This window comes from Erpetoichthys calabaricus, chromosome 4, assembly GCF_900747795.2.
Source record: "Erpetoichthys calabaricus chromosome 4, fErpCal1.3, whole genome shotgun sequence".
NCBI lineage: Eukaryota > Metazoa > Chordata > Cladistia > Polypteriformes > Polypteridae > Erpetoichthys > Erpetoichthys calabaricus.
This window is the reverse complement of record NC_041397.2, coordinates 224,862,653-224,879,503: the sequence shown is the minus strand read 5'-3', so window position 1 is coordinate 224,879,503 and position 16,851 is coordinate 224,862,653. Positions and strand designations below refer to the sequence as shown.

General features: G+C 36.7%; 1 protein-coding gene across 1 annotated transcript in view; it reads left to right on the top strand.

The window, feature by feature from the left end:
* Positions 1-16,851, top strand: part of capn5a (calpain 5a) — a 142,352-nt gene that overhangs the window by 17,289 nt on the left and 108,212 nt on the right. The window lies entirely within an intron of this gene.

Genomic DNA, 16,851 nt, shown 5'->3' with positions numbered 1-16,851 from the left:
AACATCCATCCATCCATTTTCCAACCCGCTGAATCCAAACACAGGGTCATGGGGGTCTGCTGGAGCCAATCCCAGCCAACACAGGGCACAAGGCAGGAAACAATCCTGGGCAGGGTGCCAACCTACCGCAGGACACACACAAACACACCCACACACCAAGCACACACTAGGGCCAATTTAGAATCGCCAATCCACCTAACCTGCATGTCTTTGGACTGTGGGAGGAAACCGGAGCGCCTGGAGGAAACCCACGCAGACACGGGGAGAACATGCAAACTCCACTTAGGGAGGACCCGGGACGTGAACCTAGGTCCCCAGATCTCCCAACTGCGAGGCAGCAGCGCTACCCACTGCGCCACCGTGCCACCCGCAATAAAACATTTTTTAAGAAATTAGATTCAACCATATCCTCATTTATTTGAAATTCAAAACATTCACATATCCAAAGGGTGACCCTACAAAGATCTAAGGCGGAAGGTGGCATGGCTCTATCTAACTTTCAGATTTATTACTGGGCAGCAAATATACAAGCTATAAAAACCTGGACATAGGCACAAATAGATGAACATACAGAGGCTTGGTCCACAATAAAAATAAAATCCTGTAGTATTACTTTATATTCCTTGCTTTGTACCCCAATAAACACAAGGCATCGCCAATTGTACTTCACTCACTCAAAATATGGAACCATTGTGGGAAGTATTTTAAAATAGAGAAGCTTTTATCTGTTGCATCTCTGCACGAGAATCACCTTTTTCCACCCATTCCATTAATTTATCTATTTACTTTAAGCTAGTACAAAGTTTTACTCTGCTGGCCTAGCTCTCTTTCTCATGGGTGGGGGTTGATTTGTTTTGAACCAAGTCTTGTAAAACTTGACTTATTTGTATGGAATGTTATTTGTTATTAAAATCAATAAAATCCCAAAAAAAAGCTATAGTATTACTGGTAACAAAACCGTAAATAATTATCCAAAAGCATAATACTTTAATAAAATTTTATTAAAACATTTTAATACAGAGTGAATTTATTTCAATACTTTGTATGTACAACTGCCATGAATAGTAAGCAAAGACTGAAGTCTTTTGGATATATATATATGTATTTATATGAATTTTATTATGAGAGTACAATTGTACATTCTTCTTTTAAATTCTTCTGCAGTTATTAATTTGAATATTGATTATGGATGGCTGACATTTTTCAAGCCTTGCCACAATTTTCTAAGCTGTAGTTGTTTTTATTTCCTTATAAGAAGGTTTTGCTTAATTTCAGGATTTATTCTTAAGAACAATACATTACTTTGTCCAAAAAATCTGTACTATTCTTAACCCATTGTCTTTTCTGTCACAACAGAATTCCCAATCCTTTTTTTGGGTTTGCTCCAGATTTAGCCACAAGGCAGCCAATCTGATAATAGCTGCAAATATTCTCTGTTGTAAACATGAAATTAATAATTTCAGAATTCTTGTTGTTGAAACCGGATAGCTAAATTTAACTATTGAGGCCAAAATATCTGGTGATGAAAATGCACAAAACCTTTGCAAAAAAACAAGTGATTACATCTTGAATGAAGAAGGGGCCTGAGTTGCGTCGAAAGCTTACATATTGTAATCTTTTTAGTTAGCCAATAAAAGGTGTCATTTTGTTTGACTTCTCACTACATTCATAATGGCTAACATGGTACAACACACAAGAACTAAAAAAAAACAAGGGAATCAAAAACTACCTATTATTTCTAAGAAAAATGTAGAAAGATGCTGGGTATGACTGCTTTTATTTCTAATTTTTCTAGTTATGAAAAATCCCAGGAATGAGAAGAATTGTAATATGCCCTGTAAATTTGCCATTCTACCATATAAATGTATCGACTAGTTGAAAATTTATATCCATTCTGCTTGATGTGTACAAATCTATTAGCGTACATGAGTGAGAGCATTTCGAATTGCACTGTTACGCTGGGAAAAGCTCTGAACCTCTCGTGAACATTTTTGCTTTTGAATGCACTCTTGACATTTTCTTTGTTAACAGGATGATTGTTTGCAGCACTTGTTGGATGTGTGAAATGTAACTGAACAGAGAGAGTGTAATCTAGGTTAATTTATTTCTGTTTGAATGCAAAGCATCTCTCATTACTCTGACACTTATTAATATTTAGTTTAACTTGCAGTAATAAAGTATAGTAGCCATCAAGTTAAAATAGCTGTCATTTTCTTATGTTGTGGAATACAGTATATGGGAAATGCAAGGCTCCAGGTTATAAAAAAAAAAATGTATTTGCCTCTATGTGTTATAACCAATAGTGTGAGAATTCAGAGATAATTTACCCAGATGTGCTGAAAAGTGATGTAACACTGTCTTCTCACCTTTTTTGTTAATGTTAAAGAAATAAAAATAATTTTATCCAAATACAACAAGTTCTGTGGTCATATTTTATTTGGAGTATTGCGATATTCATCCAGTGAGTTTCCATCACTTTTTACTTTCATAAAAGAATGAAGGTGTGTGTGTGTGTGTGTGTGTGTGTGTGTGTGTGTGTGTGTGTGTGTGTGTGAATTAAGCATTAAGCCAACACTGAATTTCAAGATTTCTTTTACTGGAGCTCTTGCAGGGTTGCTTAATTTCTTAGAAGATTTGTAATTGGTAATGCAGGGTAGCAGCACTGTGGAGTCTTCTGAGATTTTTCATCACCCTCTATCATAGACAAGTTGAAATAAAAGATGAAACTAAGATAGGCTTAGTTAAGGGCCTAAAGCAGAGAAGTCTCATATTCGTAAACATTCAGTGATGAGGAATGTATAATATTTCAGCAATGAAGAAAGAGTAAATAAGTAACTGTAAAAAAGAAGAAAATCAAAAGAGCTTAGCCACGGAATTACAAATAAGAAAGGTAAACAGAAAGCAATGCAAAGCATTGAAACAATGTGAGTCAGATGAAATGGTAGAGAGAGCACAATGAAAAAATAACTACTATCAAAATCAAATATCTACTGTATTAAGGGTCAGAGCTGACAGTGTTAGGAAAAACTTTGTAGAATTGTAAGATAGTGCTAAAATTGTTTAAAACATTGAAGAAGCTTTTGTTTTATTTTTAATTGATTTTTTTTGCATCTGAATACATTCCAAGATGGAGAGAGCTTGTTGCTTCTGAATTTTAGAAGGGCATATGTGATGGACCACTTTCTTATCTGTTCAGCCTAGTTTATTAACACCTATTACTCCAGAGAATGCAGAAATTACTTTTTAAAAGAGAAGTTGTTAAAGCATTTTAGAACACAGTTTCACATCTTTAAATAATGTATTCCATATGAAGATTTTGTGTGAGTGCCATTTTATTTTATAATCGCTCACAATGTATGCACATTTTAAGGGTTTGTCTTACAGCCAAGTTAAAGGGCTAACCATAGTTTAGACCAAGCCCTTCCTTTTTTAACAGACCTCCAGAGAAAGGAATGTCATAGGCTAGAACTTGCCATTATCATCCTGTGTGATGTTGATGCTCTGACACACGAGATGATGTTAATGACAAAAGGGAGAACCCTGAGAAGTTCTATAAATTATTTATATACTAGCCATGTGCGCCCAACTACGTTGCGCGTGTTAAAGTTGTCTGTGAAGGGCTCCCTGTTTAAACGCGGATGCCAGTCGTGAACTGGGCCCTTCGTCGCACAGCATTATGATTTTTTATAAGGGAAACAAAATTACAAAACAAAACCCTTGGACATTGATTCAATAGGAACAGCCTACTCAGAATCACTGTCCGAATAGTAATTATGTGGTGGTGGAGGAGCATTTCTGCTTCTCTCTGTTCACAGTCCGTCTCGTTTTCATGACGCTGTCGTTTCCTCTCATGATCTCTTCTCAACCTTTCTCCAATCTTGCAGGTTGCTTTGTGGCAATCCAAAGAGTAAGGAAGAACCAATGCTTCTTTCGTGAACTCCAAATGCCGACTGATGGAAAATCACAGAAGTGTGTCCGACTTATATACTCTGACTGCCGACTCCAAGAAGTGGGTGAACATTCGATTTGGATGAAGTGCTGCCAACAACAGTCGATAGAAACACAAAAAACCACAGTCTCGACAACGAAGCAGGTGTCGATGCCAGATCTAAACACAAAGCACGGTGTCGACGCCAGATCTAAACACACAGAGTGGTATCGACAGTGTTTGTAAACAAAAGTAACAACCAAGGCAGTGTCAGGGGAACATGAATTCGCGGACAAACAAAGATCAAGATTCAAATGAAGATTATATATAAAGATTAAAAAAAAAAAGTTACATCTCAAGTTTTTCTGACATTGCAGCAATCATGTACTTTCAGCTTGTTCCTTTTCTTTTTTAATGTCTTCAGTTTCCTTTATTGAGCATATAGATTAACCACGGGAGACCATACTTTATCAGCTTTGTCAGTGATTCTGTGGAGAAGGACATTTTTGTTACCATTATCTAAAAAAAATAATTCAGTTATAAAGATTGTCTTTAAATTGCCTAGTTTTTAAATAGACATATAGCCAACTAAAAGTATTATTCAATTATTACATAAAAACAGCCATATATCAATAAGGTTACACACAAGAGAAATGGTCCTCAACTTGTGCACACACAGCTGTCAGGTGGTATGCGATAAAGCAGAAAAAAAATAAAAAATGGATTAAAAGTGGGACTTAAAATAGCCATTGTTTATATTGCAACCCAACCCAAGTTTCCACGCTCAGTTGTGCTTCAACTCCCCTGTGCCATCTTGTGACTTTTCGGCTGTGAGACTTCATTACTTTGTTTCTTACCCCTGTTTCCCTCTTTCATGTCCTTTGCCTGTGCCAAAGCAAAGTTTTCCAAAGCTCACATTGACTTTAAGGGAATAACTCCTGCTTGTTTCCACATCTCTTTGAGCCAGTCCACGCAAGGATGAAGATTGCTTAGTAACCATGCACCGATACCAATCAAATTGTTTGTGATGGAGAGCATCTCAGGTGAGTGCTCTTTCAAGCTCCCCCATCCACCCACACGAGCAGTCTGCACAGCATGTTTGCCTAAATCTCTGAGGGCCAGCCCTCCAGTGTTACAAGATTTTTATTTTTTGTGAACTTGTTTCAATTACCATTATTTTTAGAACAGTTTTACAAATTGGCAGACTGGGAGGAAGAAAATACACAGAAGAACAAAGGCAAATGTTAATGGTTATTAATAAAAAAAAAAAAATACACATCTCTAACATTTCATTTTAGTATTTTTAATTAACGGAGCTATTGTTTCAGATAGAGTTGCCAGCATTTGGTAACCTGTGTCCTTCCTTTAAAAATAATACAGGAAAAGCTTGAAGTTAGCCGCAGAACTGTGCTGAAAGTTATCAAAAATAGACCCTGACACTTCTTTTCCAATGGATTCATATAAAATGGTATAATTTTTCTAAATCAAAATCAAACATTTGTATGAAAGGCACAAGTCTTTGCGTTTTGAACAGATAAGAAATTGTACAGCAGTCATATTCATAGGGCACTACTGGACATTGATGAACTACCTGTTGTGGTGTGTGGCCGGCTAAATATTCCGGCCCTCACCCACAGGCTGCCAGATGGAGCTCTCCCAACAGTGTGGACGTTCCCCAAATTCCAGCTGGGCCTCATGGACTTTGTAGTTTATATGCACAGCCCTGTTGGATACCATGGGGACCACCAGGAGTCGCTGTGGGGAGGCTGCCGGACTCTTACTTGCCCTATAACCCAGAGGTGCGTCATGATCACATAACAAGAGGCAACGACGTGCTTCCGGGTTGAAGAAAGGAGCTTTTTATCCGACCCGGAAGTGTTCATGATCACATGGATAGAAGGGAGAAACACTTATGGGTCAGGGACTATATAAAGGACTCTGGGAAACCAGTACGCTGAGCTGGGAGGAAGGGTGGCGAAGTGTCTGGGAGTGTGGAGGATTGATTATTGATTATTGTATTGTTTATTGATTAGTTTGAGTATTGAGGAGTGGAGGGTGCTTTGTGCAATGTATGGTTCAAATAAAAGTAATATTTGGACTTTTACCTAGTGTCTGGAGTCGAGTCAGAGGGTTCAAGAGGACAACAAGGGCCTCAAACTGCGACACTGTTTAAATATATGATTAATTGAGTGTAGAGAAAAGCCAGGCACAGCACCCTAGTACTACTGATTAATTGAGAAAAGGCAAAATTAAATGAGTGACACAATGTAATCTCAATTAAAAATTTTAATAATTTGACAGCCTTCATTTGAATATATTTAATCTAGAGTTATCAATTCTGGGTGTTACATCTGGATTTGTATGTGCATTTTATACTTTATTATTAAGGTAACAGTGGCAATGGCAGCAACAGCAAACCAAAACCAGCTGATCTAAGCAGGATAAAATCATAACTGTACTGAAACAAATGTTATGTAAAAATAAGAGGCTGCTAATTTGAAGCCCCTGCACAGCCATCTTGTCTTCAGTCTACTACTTACGGCACTATGAGCAAGTCCTTACTTGGACAGTGAGCCATAAAACCAGTCATAAAAAGAAGCCTAAACCTCATGAGTCATGTTTGCTGGCATTATGCTTTAGTAGGGGGCGGCAGTGGTAGTGCTGCTGCCTCGCAGTAAGGAGACCTGGGTTTGCTTCCCGGGTCCTCCCTGCCTGCAGTTTTAAATGTTCTCCCCGTGTCTGTGTGGGTTTCCTCCGGGTGCTTCGGTTTCCTCCCACAGTCCAAAGACATGCAGGTTAGGTGGATTGGCGATCCTAAATTGGCCCTAGTGTGTGCTTGGTGTATGGGTGGGTGGGGGTGTGTGTGTGTGTGTGTGTGTGTCCTGCGGTGGGTTGGCGCCCTGCCTGGGATTGGTTCCTGCCTTGCACCCTGTGTTGGCTGGGATTGGCTCCAGCAGACCCCCGTGACCCTGTGTTCGGATTCAGCGGGTTGGAAAATGGATGGATGGATGCTTTAGTAGTTTATTATATTTACTTTTTTAGATGCAGTATATCTTCAATACATGAAGCGTCTGACTTATGCACTGCTGTTTCAAGTGAAAGTGATGCTTAAAAATGCAACTGTTCACATTAAAGGGATTCTCATTGCATACAAAGTAATAGATCAACAAGAAAGCAGAACGAGATGCACTTGGCACTTCCTATAATGCATAATTGAAGCAGAGATGAAAATTGCCCATGATTGCTTAAGAATTAAATACAGGCATCATTTTTTTTTTTCCCTAGCTAAATGGCTTTTTGCCTTTCAGGCCAGAAGGCATGAGGTCACTGTCCACCTCTCTTTTATGTAAACTGTGACTCTAATTGTGTCACAAATGAAGAATCTAAATGTACTAAATGTTGCATTTTAATGAACTGTAAGTATTTAGTCCTCACTATAAGATTTATGTGGCAGACATTTTATATATGGCAACTTGAGAATTCTGTTTAACGAGTCTGTTTGTTTTTTTCCCAGAAAACTGCTAAATTAACAAACAGTACTGAGCAAAATTTTAAATCGATTCCGTAGAAGCATAGGCTATAGTTAGATTAAAAATATGTAGCTGGTGAAGGGTAGATAGTGCTTGCAGGATACAGTTTGGTACGTTTGTAGTGCAGGATACCATTTCACGTGTGTGGGTGGGAGGCAGCTGTCGAGGAATAACGGACTAATTAGACTAAATTGAGTCTTTTTTCCCGTTACTGATGCAGCAAAAATGTTATAAAGGTGGTATGAATAATTTTACTTCATTGTTTGTCATTATATATTAAAGGATGAGTTAAGTAGTTCCTAAGTCTTCCTAATCAAGCTGAATAACAATTACCGACAGGAAACTGTGTTCTAAAGTGAAGCATTTTTTATTCATGTTTTAAAATATGCAGCCTGCTCTTACATTGTATAATGCAAGGAAGGTGTTCCGGGGGTCCCAACATGAAAACAAAATCATTAAAACTTACCGAATATATCCATTTGTTAATCCAATAGTATTATGAACTATTGATCTGCATCTTTAGATTGCACATGTATTGCAAAAAATTAATCCTTGTCATTTTAGGGAAAAAAAAAGCAAATCATTTTTATGATATTCAGCCACTTTAAAGGGAGACTGGCTGTGCACTTCACTTTGTTTGCCTTCCTCCATGGCAACTTTTCAGCCCCAGGGGCTTGGTTTCCCCCAGCATATACTTTTCACCTTGAAAAGTCCTCTCCAAGCACTGTTATTGACATTATTCAATGACATGAATTGCTGTGTCCATTCTGTAGACAGTACTCATTGAAAAAAGGAACATGTTTATAGCCTTTCACTATAGGAAGCTAATTTATTTTCTAGCACAAAGACATTCCTTGCTTCTGCCTGATATTATCATGCTTGTTTATGCTTCTGTAGTCTAGCGAGCATGCGCTAATCAGGTGTCAAGAACTGAACAGTCATTACAGGCATAAGCATTTCGTTTTAATCACATTGAAGAGTAGAAAGTTCAATACAGATGTTCTTCCACAGGAAGAGTGATAGCATGGAGCTGGTCATTTCTGGTTTGCATGGAGTGCGCACACTTTCCCTATGTATTTAGGGCTTGATTGGTATCCGAGAGTTTACCCTCTCAAAACGGTTGTCCGTGGTTATTACCATATCCTTAACAAGAGCAACTCAGACTTTGCATGCCCTATAAAATTCGATAATTGGTTTGTAGAGCATTCTTCTATTTCATTGTGGTTTGGCTTTGTCATACCCTGTGCTATTTTCACTTTTTTGGGAATTGTCATGCATGCATACGATGGGAAAAATTAATGATGAGAGTTGATTGGTTCTGTCTTTGAACTTAGTAATGAAGTGCATGTGGCTTAGCTCTTTCAAAAAAGTAATGCTTTTATAAAAAATGCAATGCAGTGTAATCCACTCATTTCAGATTTACAGTTATGTGTACAAAGTACAATGAAACTCTTATGTGTGGTCTTTACCACCATGCTGCCACTCAACATGAATCTCACTGTGCAGGCTGTTTAAAATAACAACATCAAATGTATTGGGTGAAAAGTAGGTGCCTTTTAGGGAAAAATAATATGGCTAATGACAGAACATAAACATTGACAAAACAGAACTGCAGGGGCAAAGCTTTGGAAATTTGTCAAGGGGGATCAAAACACCACCAGTAACTACCACTGCAAGCAGACAGTTGAACAGGAAAAGTAACCTTACTTCAAGGAAATAGTGGCAAGAATCTTTGATAAAATTAGTTATTTTCAGTTTACTTTTGTTGACACAAGCCTGCCTTAGAAATGCAGAAGGAATGTTTTTTCAGTTGAAAATTTTGGTGCTTTAAAGTTGATGAAAGTTTTAAAATCTTTTGTTTTCACTTTAGGACCTATGTATCTTTTATCTCCATTACTGAAGGCAAAGGCAGGCTAGGGATTTTTTTTTTGTAGCAGTTCTTAAGCAATCATGGGTGATTTGTTTTTTTTAAAAAAAAAACAAAAAACTTTATAGCACACACTTTCGTGTGGCAAATTTAACATGTGCCATGGATGAAAGGAAATAACTTTGACTTGAAAAATACCAAACATATCCTTTAAGAAAACATCCATGTAAAACAGACTAATTGAGTGGCACTGTGTGTTGACTAGGTAGATGTGCATTTTTGACAATGAAATGTCTTTTCTAAAGTAAAGATATTACAGTGTTATAATAATTAAAAGAAAATCTGTATTAGGAGTTATTTTCCATATGTGCTCATTAGAATGCCTTAGAATAAAACAACAATCCGAGATCTTGCGTTTGGGTTTAAGACTGAATTATAACAGAGTCAAAGGCAGAGTAATATCTTTCGAATACTAAAAAAAATATTTTTTTGAATACTGTTTCTGAGTTGGATCTCAGAGATTCTGCTATATTTAGATGCAGCAAAAGATTTTAATGGAGCTGGATTGGCGATATATATTTACCGTATAATCCAGTGTTTGGATTAAATTAATATACTTCAGAAGCCTTAGTTCTTATATTTAGACTTTATTTTATATTAAAACTAGCTGTGTGTTGTCTTCGTGGAAAAAAAGCAATCCGAAGACTCCCTGGCAGTTTTACTATATTGGTGAGCTTGCAGGTGTGTCAGCTAAGTGGGCGGGGCGGGTTGTATCTTGTCCAAGACTGACATGTAGTCGAGTGCAGCTGTGGCACAGATTGAGCACGATAGGATGGAACCTGTCTCACGCAAACACTTGGGCTGTGAAGCTCGTTGTGTGAATATACAAAATGCATGTACCCCAAAGTTTTGTCTGCTTGGACTGAATGAGAAGTGAGGTGCATGGTGCATGCAAGCACTGAAAAAATTTGAAAGTGCATGCATTGAAAGACTTTTTTCGCATTTAGGTCACATGAGATGACGTAAATTTTCAAATACCTGTGCAAATGTGATGTGGTAAATACAGCAGCATCATGAACACTACCGGGTGACCCAGCACAAATGTCCCTGATTAATCTGTCATCAACAACTGCCTGCAGAACAATAGATGTCCAGCCTTTCCTGTTAACATAATTCCAATACCTGTCACTTGGTGCATGAATAAAGCTATGTGAGTTGTTGATCTCACCATATACCTGCAGTATTTTGTGTGCCTCGTAATTGTGCTGTGAAAAATGTGGTGCCTCTTTCATATCAGGTAAAGTGATGTATTACCTCATTAGTTTAGAGCATATGGCATTACACACCCCATATACAAACCTGTGAACAGTGGTTTCGCTCACACCAAAAGTCTCTGCAACAACCCTGGACTCCACACAGGTATCCAGTTTATAAGGTACGATGGCTATGTGGGACTGGCTTTATCATGTATCTATCTCTATTGTGTAGGGACATGAGGGCCCTATTGCGGTGCATAGTTCCATGAATTTTGAGCTGCTCATCCTAAAATTATGTACGCACAGCTCCTCGGTAAAATCACTGCAGATGATTTTGAACAAATCCCAAATATGTGGCTTCTGCCAAGTATAAGGAGTTTGCCTTCCCTTTATTATATTCACTCTCTTTTTGTCTCCGATTAGAAATGAACACAGCAATTGTAGATGCACTTGAAACAATAGAACCAACACCCATCATATTGATCGTCATTTTTAATTTAGGTGATAAAACGAACTTTAATGGCATAAAATCACTCGGTGGAAACGTACACAATTCACATTTGCATATTGTCGACTTTTCAGAAGTATCACTTCTGTTTTGCTCATAACTGCAATGGAAATGTGGCTAGTGCTTTAGAACCCTTAAAGTTGTATCTAAAGAAACAGAGTTTAAATGTCAGAGTTTAAGTATCCAGGCTTTAATGAATGAATGAATGTTTTTTAAACTGTGTCTTCATCATGTTGGAAAAGCTGAGATTAAATAATTTTCTCAGCCACCTTTACAAACTATATGGGGTGAGAAACATAAAAAAATATAATTTTTGGGTGGAGTATTTCTTTAAACTTATGTCTGAAATGTGAATTGTGTCTGGGACAAGATCCAAATTGTGAATACTGTCACCTGTTTTGAGAATGTTCTGTGCTTAGGCCATTTTGGGTTAAAAAGCATTGCATTGAAAGTATCTCCAATGCTTTAGTAACAGTATACGAGCAGCAACTGATTGTTAAATGTTCAGCAATTAATCATAATACATTTTTTTTTGCTATATTTCTGAAGATTTCTAATGCTTAAATGGAATAATCTTAACCCAACCCAACATACTTCAGTGGAAAAGTGATATACAGTATTACATAAAACTGGAAAATGAAATTTATTTTTCTGTAAGGATTGGTTCAGATGTTTTTTAAGAATTTGGCAAGAGTTAATGCTATTCTAAAATTACATGCTGGGACTCTGGAAAACTGTTCTGTTGTCTTAATAGATATGAAAATTGTGCTCTCTTCTTGTAAAGCTCCCTGAACTTCACACAGAAGGAAAACTTTTTTTAATTTTATTTTACTGTAATGTTTCTAAGACCACATTAATTAATTGTATTTTGTCTAAAATGTGTCCTTATTGTTTGTGTTGTGCTTATATTTAGAAAGATCAAAAATGACAAATGTAAATTTAAAAAAATGTAACACAGACAGGACATTACTGTACCTGTATATATCAGAGCTTTCAAGATTAGCAATGCAAGTTAGAAAAGTATACGTAGTGTAGACATTTTAGTTCTATAGTTGTGAACAGGATGGGGTTTTGTAAATGAAGAGAGGGCATTTAAGAATCTGGAGAGAACAGATGGATGTTCATTCAGTTCAGGCAGAATTTCATGAAGAGAGTTTCTGAAAAGAGTTTTTAAGACTAGAGAGCTGCATAGCTGGAAAAAGAATTTACTAAGAGCTGTGGCACAGTCCTTTTGTAAGAAAGAAAAGAAGGTCAGCTGTGGCAAATTTTTAAACTGTTTAATATGCGTGTTTTTGTTGTAAGAAATAAAAACAAATTTTGTGAAGTATTCTAAATAAACAACTTTTAGGTTAGTTGTGATAGTTAAGTAGATGGTTAAATATCTAAGAGGAAGTGAGTCCAGATGTGCCATTTGAGAGGTGATGTAGCCATAATGACTTTATACAGAGACAAAGAAGCTTAGAAATTACTTTAAAGTACCATGGGTATAACCGTGTGTCTTGTTGTTCTCTTCCAACATTCATGCGTGGGTTTGTGGAAGGGGGCATATATTATGTGGCTGAGCTCCACTGATGATATTATTAACATTGTTTCAGGGTAGTAACAACAATAAGGCCTCTCTTTTAAAAGGAATTCGTAATTTAAAGTATCCGAAATATACAGTGCAGTAAGTGTTTAAAAGCTGAGTTATCTTACCAGTCATCAGTTTTGTATATGATGCTTCTGTGGCAGTATACATTTATGTATAAAACACTGAATCATATTCTTTATTGGCTTTGAATAGAATTAGTAAAGAGGAGACCAAGTTGTGACTGAAAATCATTTTAAAACAAGTAACTTAAGAAGGAAGCTCCTTAAATGTACTTTGCATTTCTTGTTTCTAACCCAGCCCCACCAGATATGTTTACTAGCCTGACTTCTAACTATAAAATACTCTGGGAGCCTTTTACGTGAAGGGAGCAATTAATGGTAGTCCCTCGGACATAACCGGACTGATAAAATTAAAGAGATTGAAATGTACACAGCATGTCAGCCACAAGCGGACATGAAGATGGTTTGAAGCAAGCATAAACTGTATAGATCTACAAATTCTGGAAAATGATTAGTGTAATTATGATCTTTCTGCTCCTCTAGATGTGGTTTTATATTAAGTTTACTGGGTTATTCTCTAGTAACAAGTCTCATATTTTAATGCCCATGTTTGAATTTCACATTTTAATACCAGACAAGAATTTAAAAATGGTTTTGGAGATTATGGGCAGCTGGTAAGCAGGTTATTTTGTAAAAGCCAGCAGATGGGCACAGTAATTTGGAAATGATGGCTAATACATTTCATAATTCTTTTCAGTACTAATATTCATGAAGAAGAGAAATACTACAATTTTATTAAAAAAGAAAATGTTGCGCAGATCATAAATTTCACAATTTTGTTTATTGCTATGGAAGAGAACAATTAACCTATTTGTTGACAAATCAGAATTCACAATTTACAAATATTTTTATCAAATGTAAAATATGTGTATCCTGGTAGATGTAATACATATAGCAATGATATGCTGTATTACAGTTGTTATTTCTTTATGAGGTAGGGTAGGCACAGTGCTCTTAAATGTTTAACTTAAAAATTATTTAAGAGAATAATTATGGATTTATGATAATTTTTTAAATGTACACTTAATGTTGTGCTTAACTAAACCTTAAATAAATCTTGAGAATACTTCTGTTTTGTATTACATGACACCTATTTATTTTTACAGTAGTCTTTCTAGAGAAAGATATATTTTTTAAATCTACTAGATTTTAAATGGAAAATCTTTGGATTATTACTATATTAATAATATAGGGCCACTCTTTGAGGATGATGTCATTTTGGTCTGATGATTTACTGAGTAAGGTGCCTTGTTTTGTCAGGCAAAGATTATGTGAGGATAAATAAGGGCGATACAGTCTACATGCTGTCCAAATCCACATTTTGTATTGCGAAAGAACAGGTTTGCATGTTCTAGATTTGCAAACATAATCTCATCCTGTGATTATAAGCCTTTTTTTTTAAACCAAATATTTTTTCTTCCCAAGTGTTTCCCAATACCAAGGCACAGTACATAAGCACACAGCCCTTTGTCTTCTCTCCTTTTCTCTGTCTTTCTTTCTGCCACCACTCCTACTCCAGCAAGCTTTATCTTCTCTCTCCTGACTCTGACTCTTAAAATGAAGGCTGCGAGCTTCTTTTATGCTGCACCTGGGAGTATTTGTGGTAGCCGAGAAGCACTTCTGGGTGCAGGGGAAACCTGACAAAGTGGCACTGCAATCCCCGCAGCACTCCCTGGCATCACCCACGGAGCATAACAGGGCTCACAGTAGTTCACAGTAACAGATATTTTAAATAAGGGTGCCCAGACTTTTGGATGCCTCTATATAAAACTATCTCCATTAATATTAATGAAAAAGAACAAAATCAAGGATTTTAATTGAGGAAGCAGATTCTCTCCCCCCCTTTTTTTTTTTTTTTTTTTTTTTTTTTTTTTTTTTTTAACTCTATTTTTAATTATTTATGAATTTATCTATTTATTTTTACTAGCTTAAAGTTTTACTGTGGTGGCCTTCTAAAACTTAACTTATTTGTATGGAATGTTATTTGTTATTAAAATCAATAAAATCCTCCCAAAAAATTCCTAATGATAAGCAGCTCATGGCTCTTAATTTGTCCTCCTTGTCAGGATGGTTAAAGTTTCACTGCTGTAGAAATCACTGAAAAAAGCATGTGGTGATTGATGCTGTTTAAACCAGATTAATGACTTATCTTCACATTTTCTCATTTTTGGGGGATGTTGCTCATATGTGGATGCCTGTACTGTCTTTGTGTGACAAAATAAATTATTTGTTGAGGACTACTAAGCCTACAATTTAAAAAAAAAAAAAAGTGCACTGCTTATACTAAATTTGAGTATACGTATTATTTCAAATAGTGTTTAATGCAAACTTTAAATCTAAACATGCACAACAATTAGATTGTTTTTAATTTGTTAAGCCTATGTTGTATTACATGGCCATGTGCCAGACTTACTGACAGCAGTTGCTGATGTTTTTGCCAGACCATGTCAAATTAAACAACTTAAAATCTTGGTACATGTCACATTTACTGTTGACCTTCCCATGCAGGCAGACTTTCCCCTTTTTATGACCGCTAATAACATTCTGTCTTGATGAAGCCGGCAGTGTACAAAGGGTTAACAGGTACAGCAAGTGCAGTTACAGTCTCGACCATTGTTTTTTCTTTGTTCCATTCTGTTGTGAAAAGCCAAGCAAAATGACACCTTTTATTGGCTAACTAAAAAGATTACAATATGCAAGCTTTCAAGGCAACTCAGGCCCCTTCTTCAGGCATTCCATTCTGTTGTTAAATGTAATACACAAGACATCAGATAGACAAGCTACCCTTCTGTTTTTGAGGTTCCTGTACACTTGTATCATATGCATTGTACTTCTGAATGAGAATTCAGTGGTTGTCCTTTTTCATGCATACAGATCCGGCTCGAAGACTAACAATGAAATCAAATGTTAAATTTTATTGGATTTAATCATGGACTAGTTTGAGTAAGTCTCTAGGAATGTCATAATGCACAATTCACTTCACCGGAGTGCACTGCAGACTGCCTTTGAGTCACTAAGATTATCTTAATGAAGACTATAACTGAAAAGTGCAAGAAAAGTCACATAGTGTGACTTAGCCTTTAGTCTGCACCACAAGTCCCAAAGATAGTGGTTGTTTATAGTTCAACTCACAGTGCTTTCCTATTTCCAAAAATAATCATTTTTAGTTTTCAGATGCTCTTTTTGGTTTGTTTTTTAATGTTTTATTTTTTCCTGGTGTCTTGTATTGAATTCTTTATGATTTGAAGTATAATAATTAAAATACATTTTATTTATACAGTATGCCATATTTCTTATCTCTATATAAAATCCAATGTCTTTCTGTCTGTCTTTCTGCCTTTCACGAGAGAACTACTTAATGGATTTAGATCGTGTTTTTTTTTCTGTAATTTGGTTGAACATTCCTTTTTTTTTTTTTTCTTTGCGACTTCTGTCATTGCACGAAGTGTCATAGTTCGCTTGCAGGAGCGATATATTCGCGCTGATCCGAGACCGAGGCTGCAAGCCGAGGGGAGAGGGAAGTGTGACGTCAGGAGTGGGGAGCCGGACAGGGCCCTCCTCACTCACGCGCTACCCTCAGTTTGAGTTGGTGTACCTCTGTGTTTTGGAGTGTACCTTGCCTCCGCTTAGCTAGTGATATCTGCTTGTTTATTGTTTTTTTTATAGTTTGTCCTGTTTCAGTACTACACAGGTGGAGCTGCGGGGGGTGGCTAGTGTTTTATATAAAAAAAGGAGGAAAGACAGGACAGGGTAAAGTATTGGGGTCCCACTGAGATTCCAACTTGATAGGGCAAATACTTTGCTTAAAGGAAAAAAAAAAAACAAAAGCAAAAGATTGAACGTCAAATATTTCACTGAGCATTAACGAACGTAAATACAATACTTCTGTGGGTAGTCTGGCTCTGACAGTAGTAGTAGTCTGTTGAATAAAGATCAACAATTGCGTTATTTCTTTTATAACCGATTGACTGGAAGATGCTCATCTTTGGAGGGGTCCTCTTCCACATTAGGGCTGAAAAAGGAAGAGAGGTTAGTAACTGTCTCACCCTCATCTGTCCACAAGTTTACCTCGTGAGTCTAATCTTCCACATGCTCCCGTAGCAATTATTAGA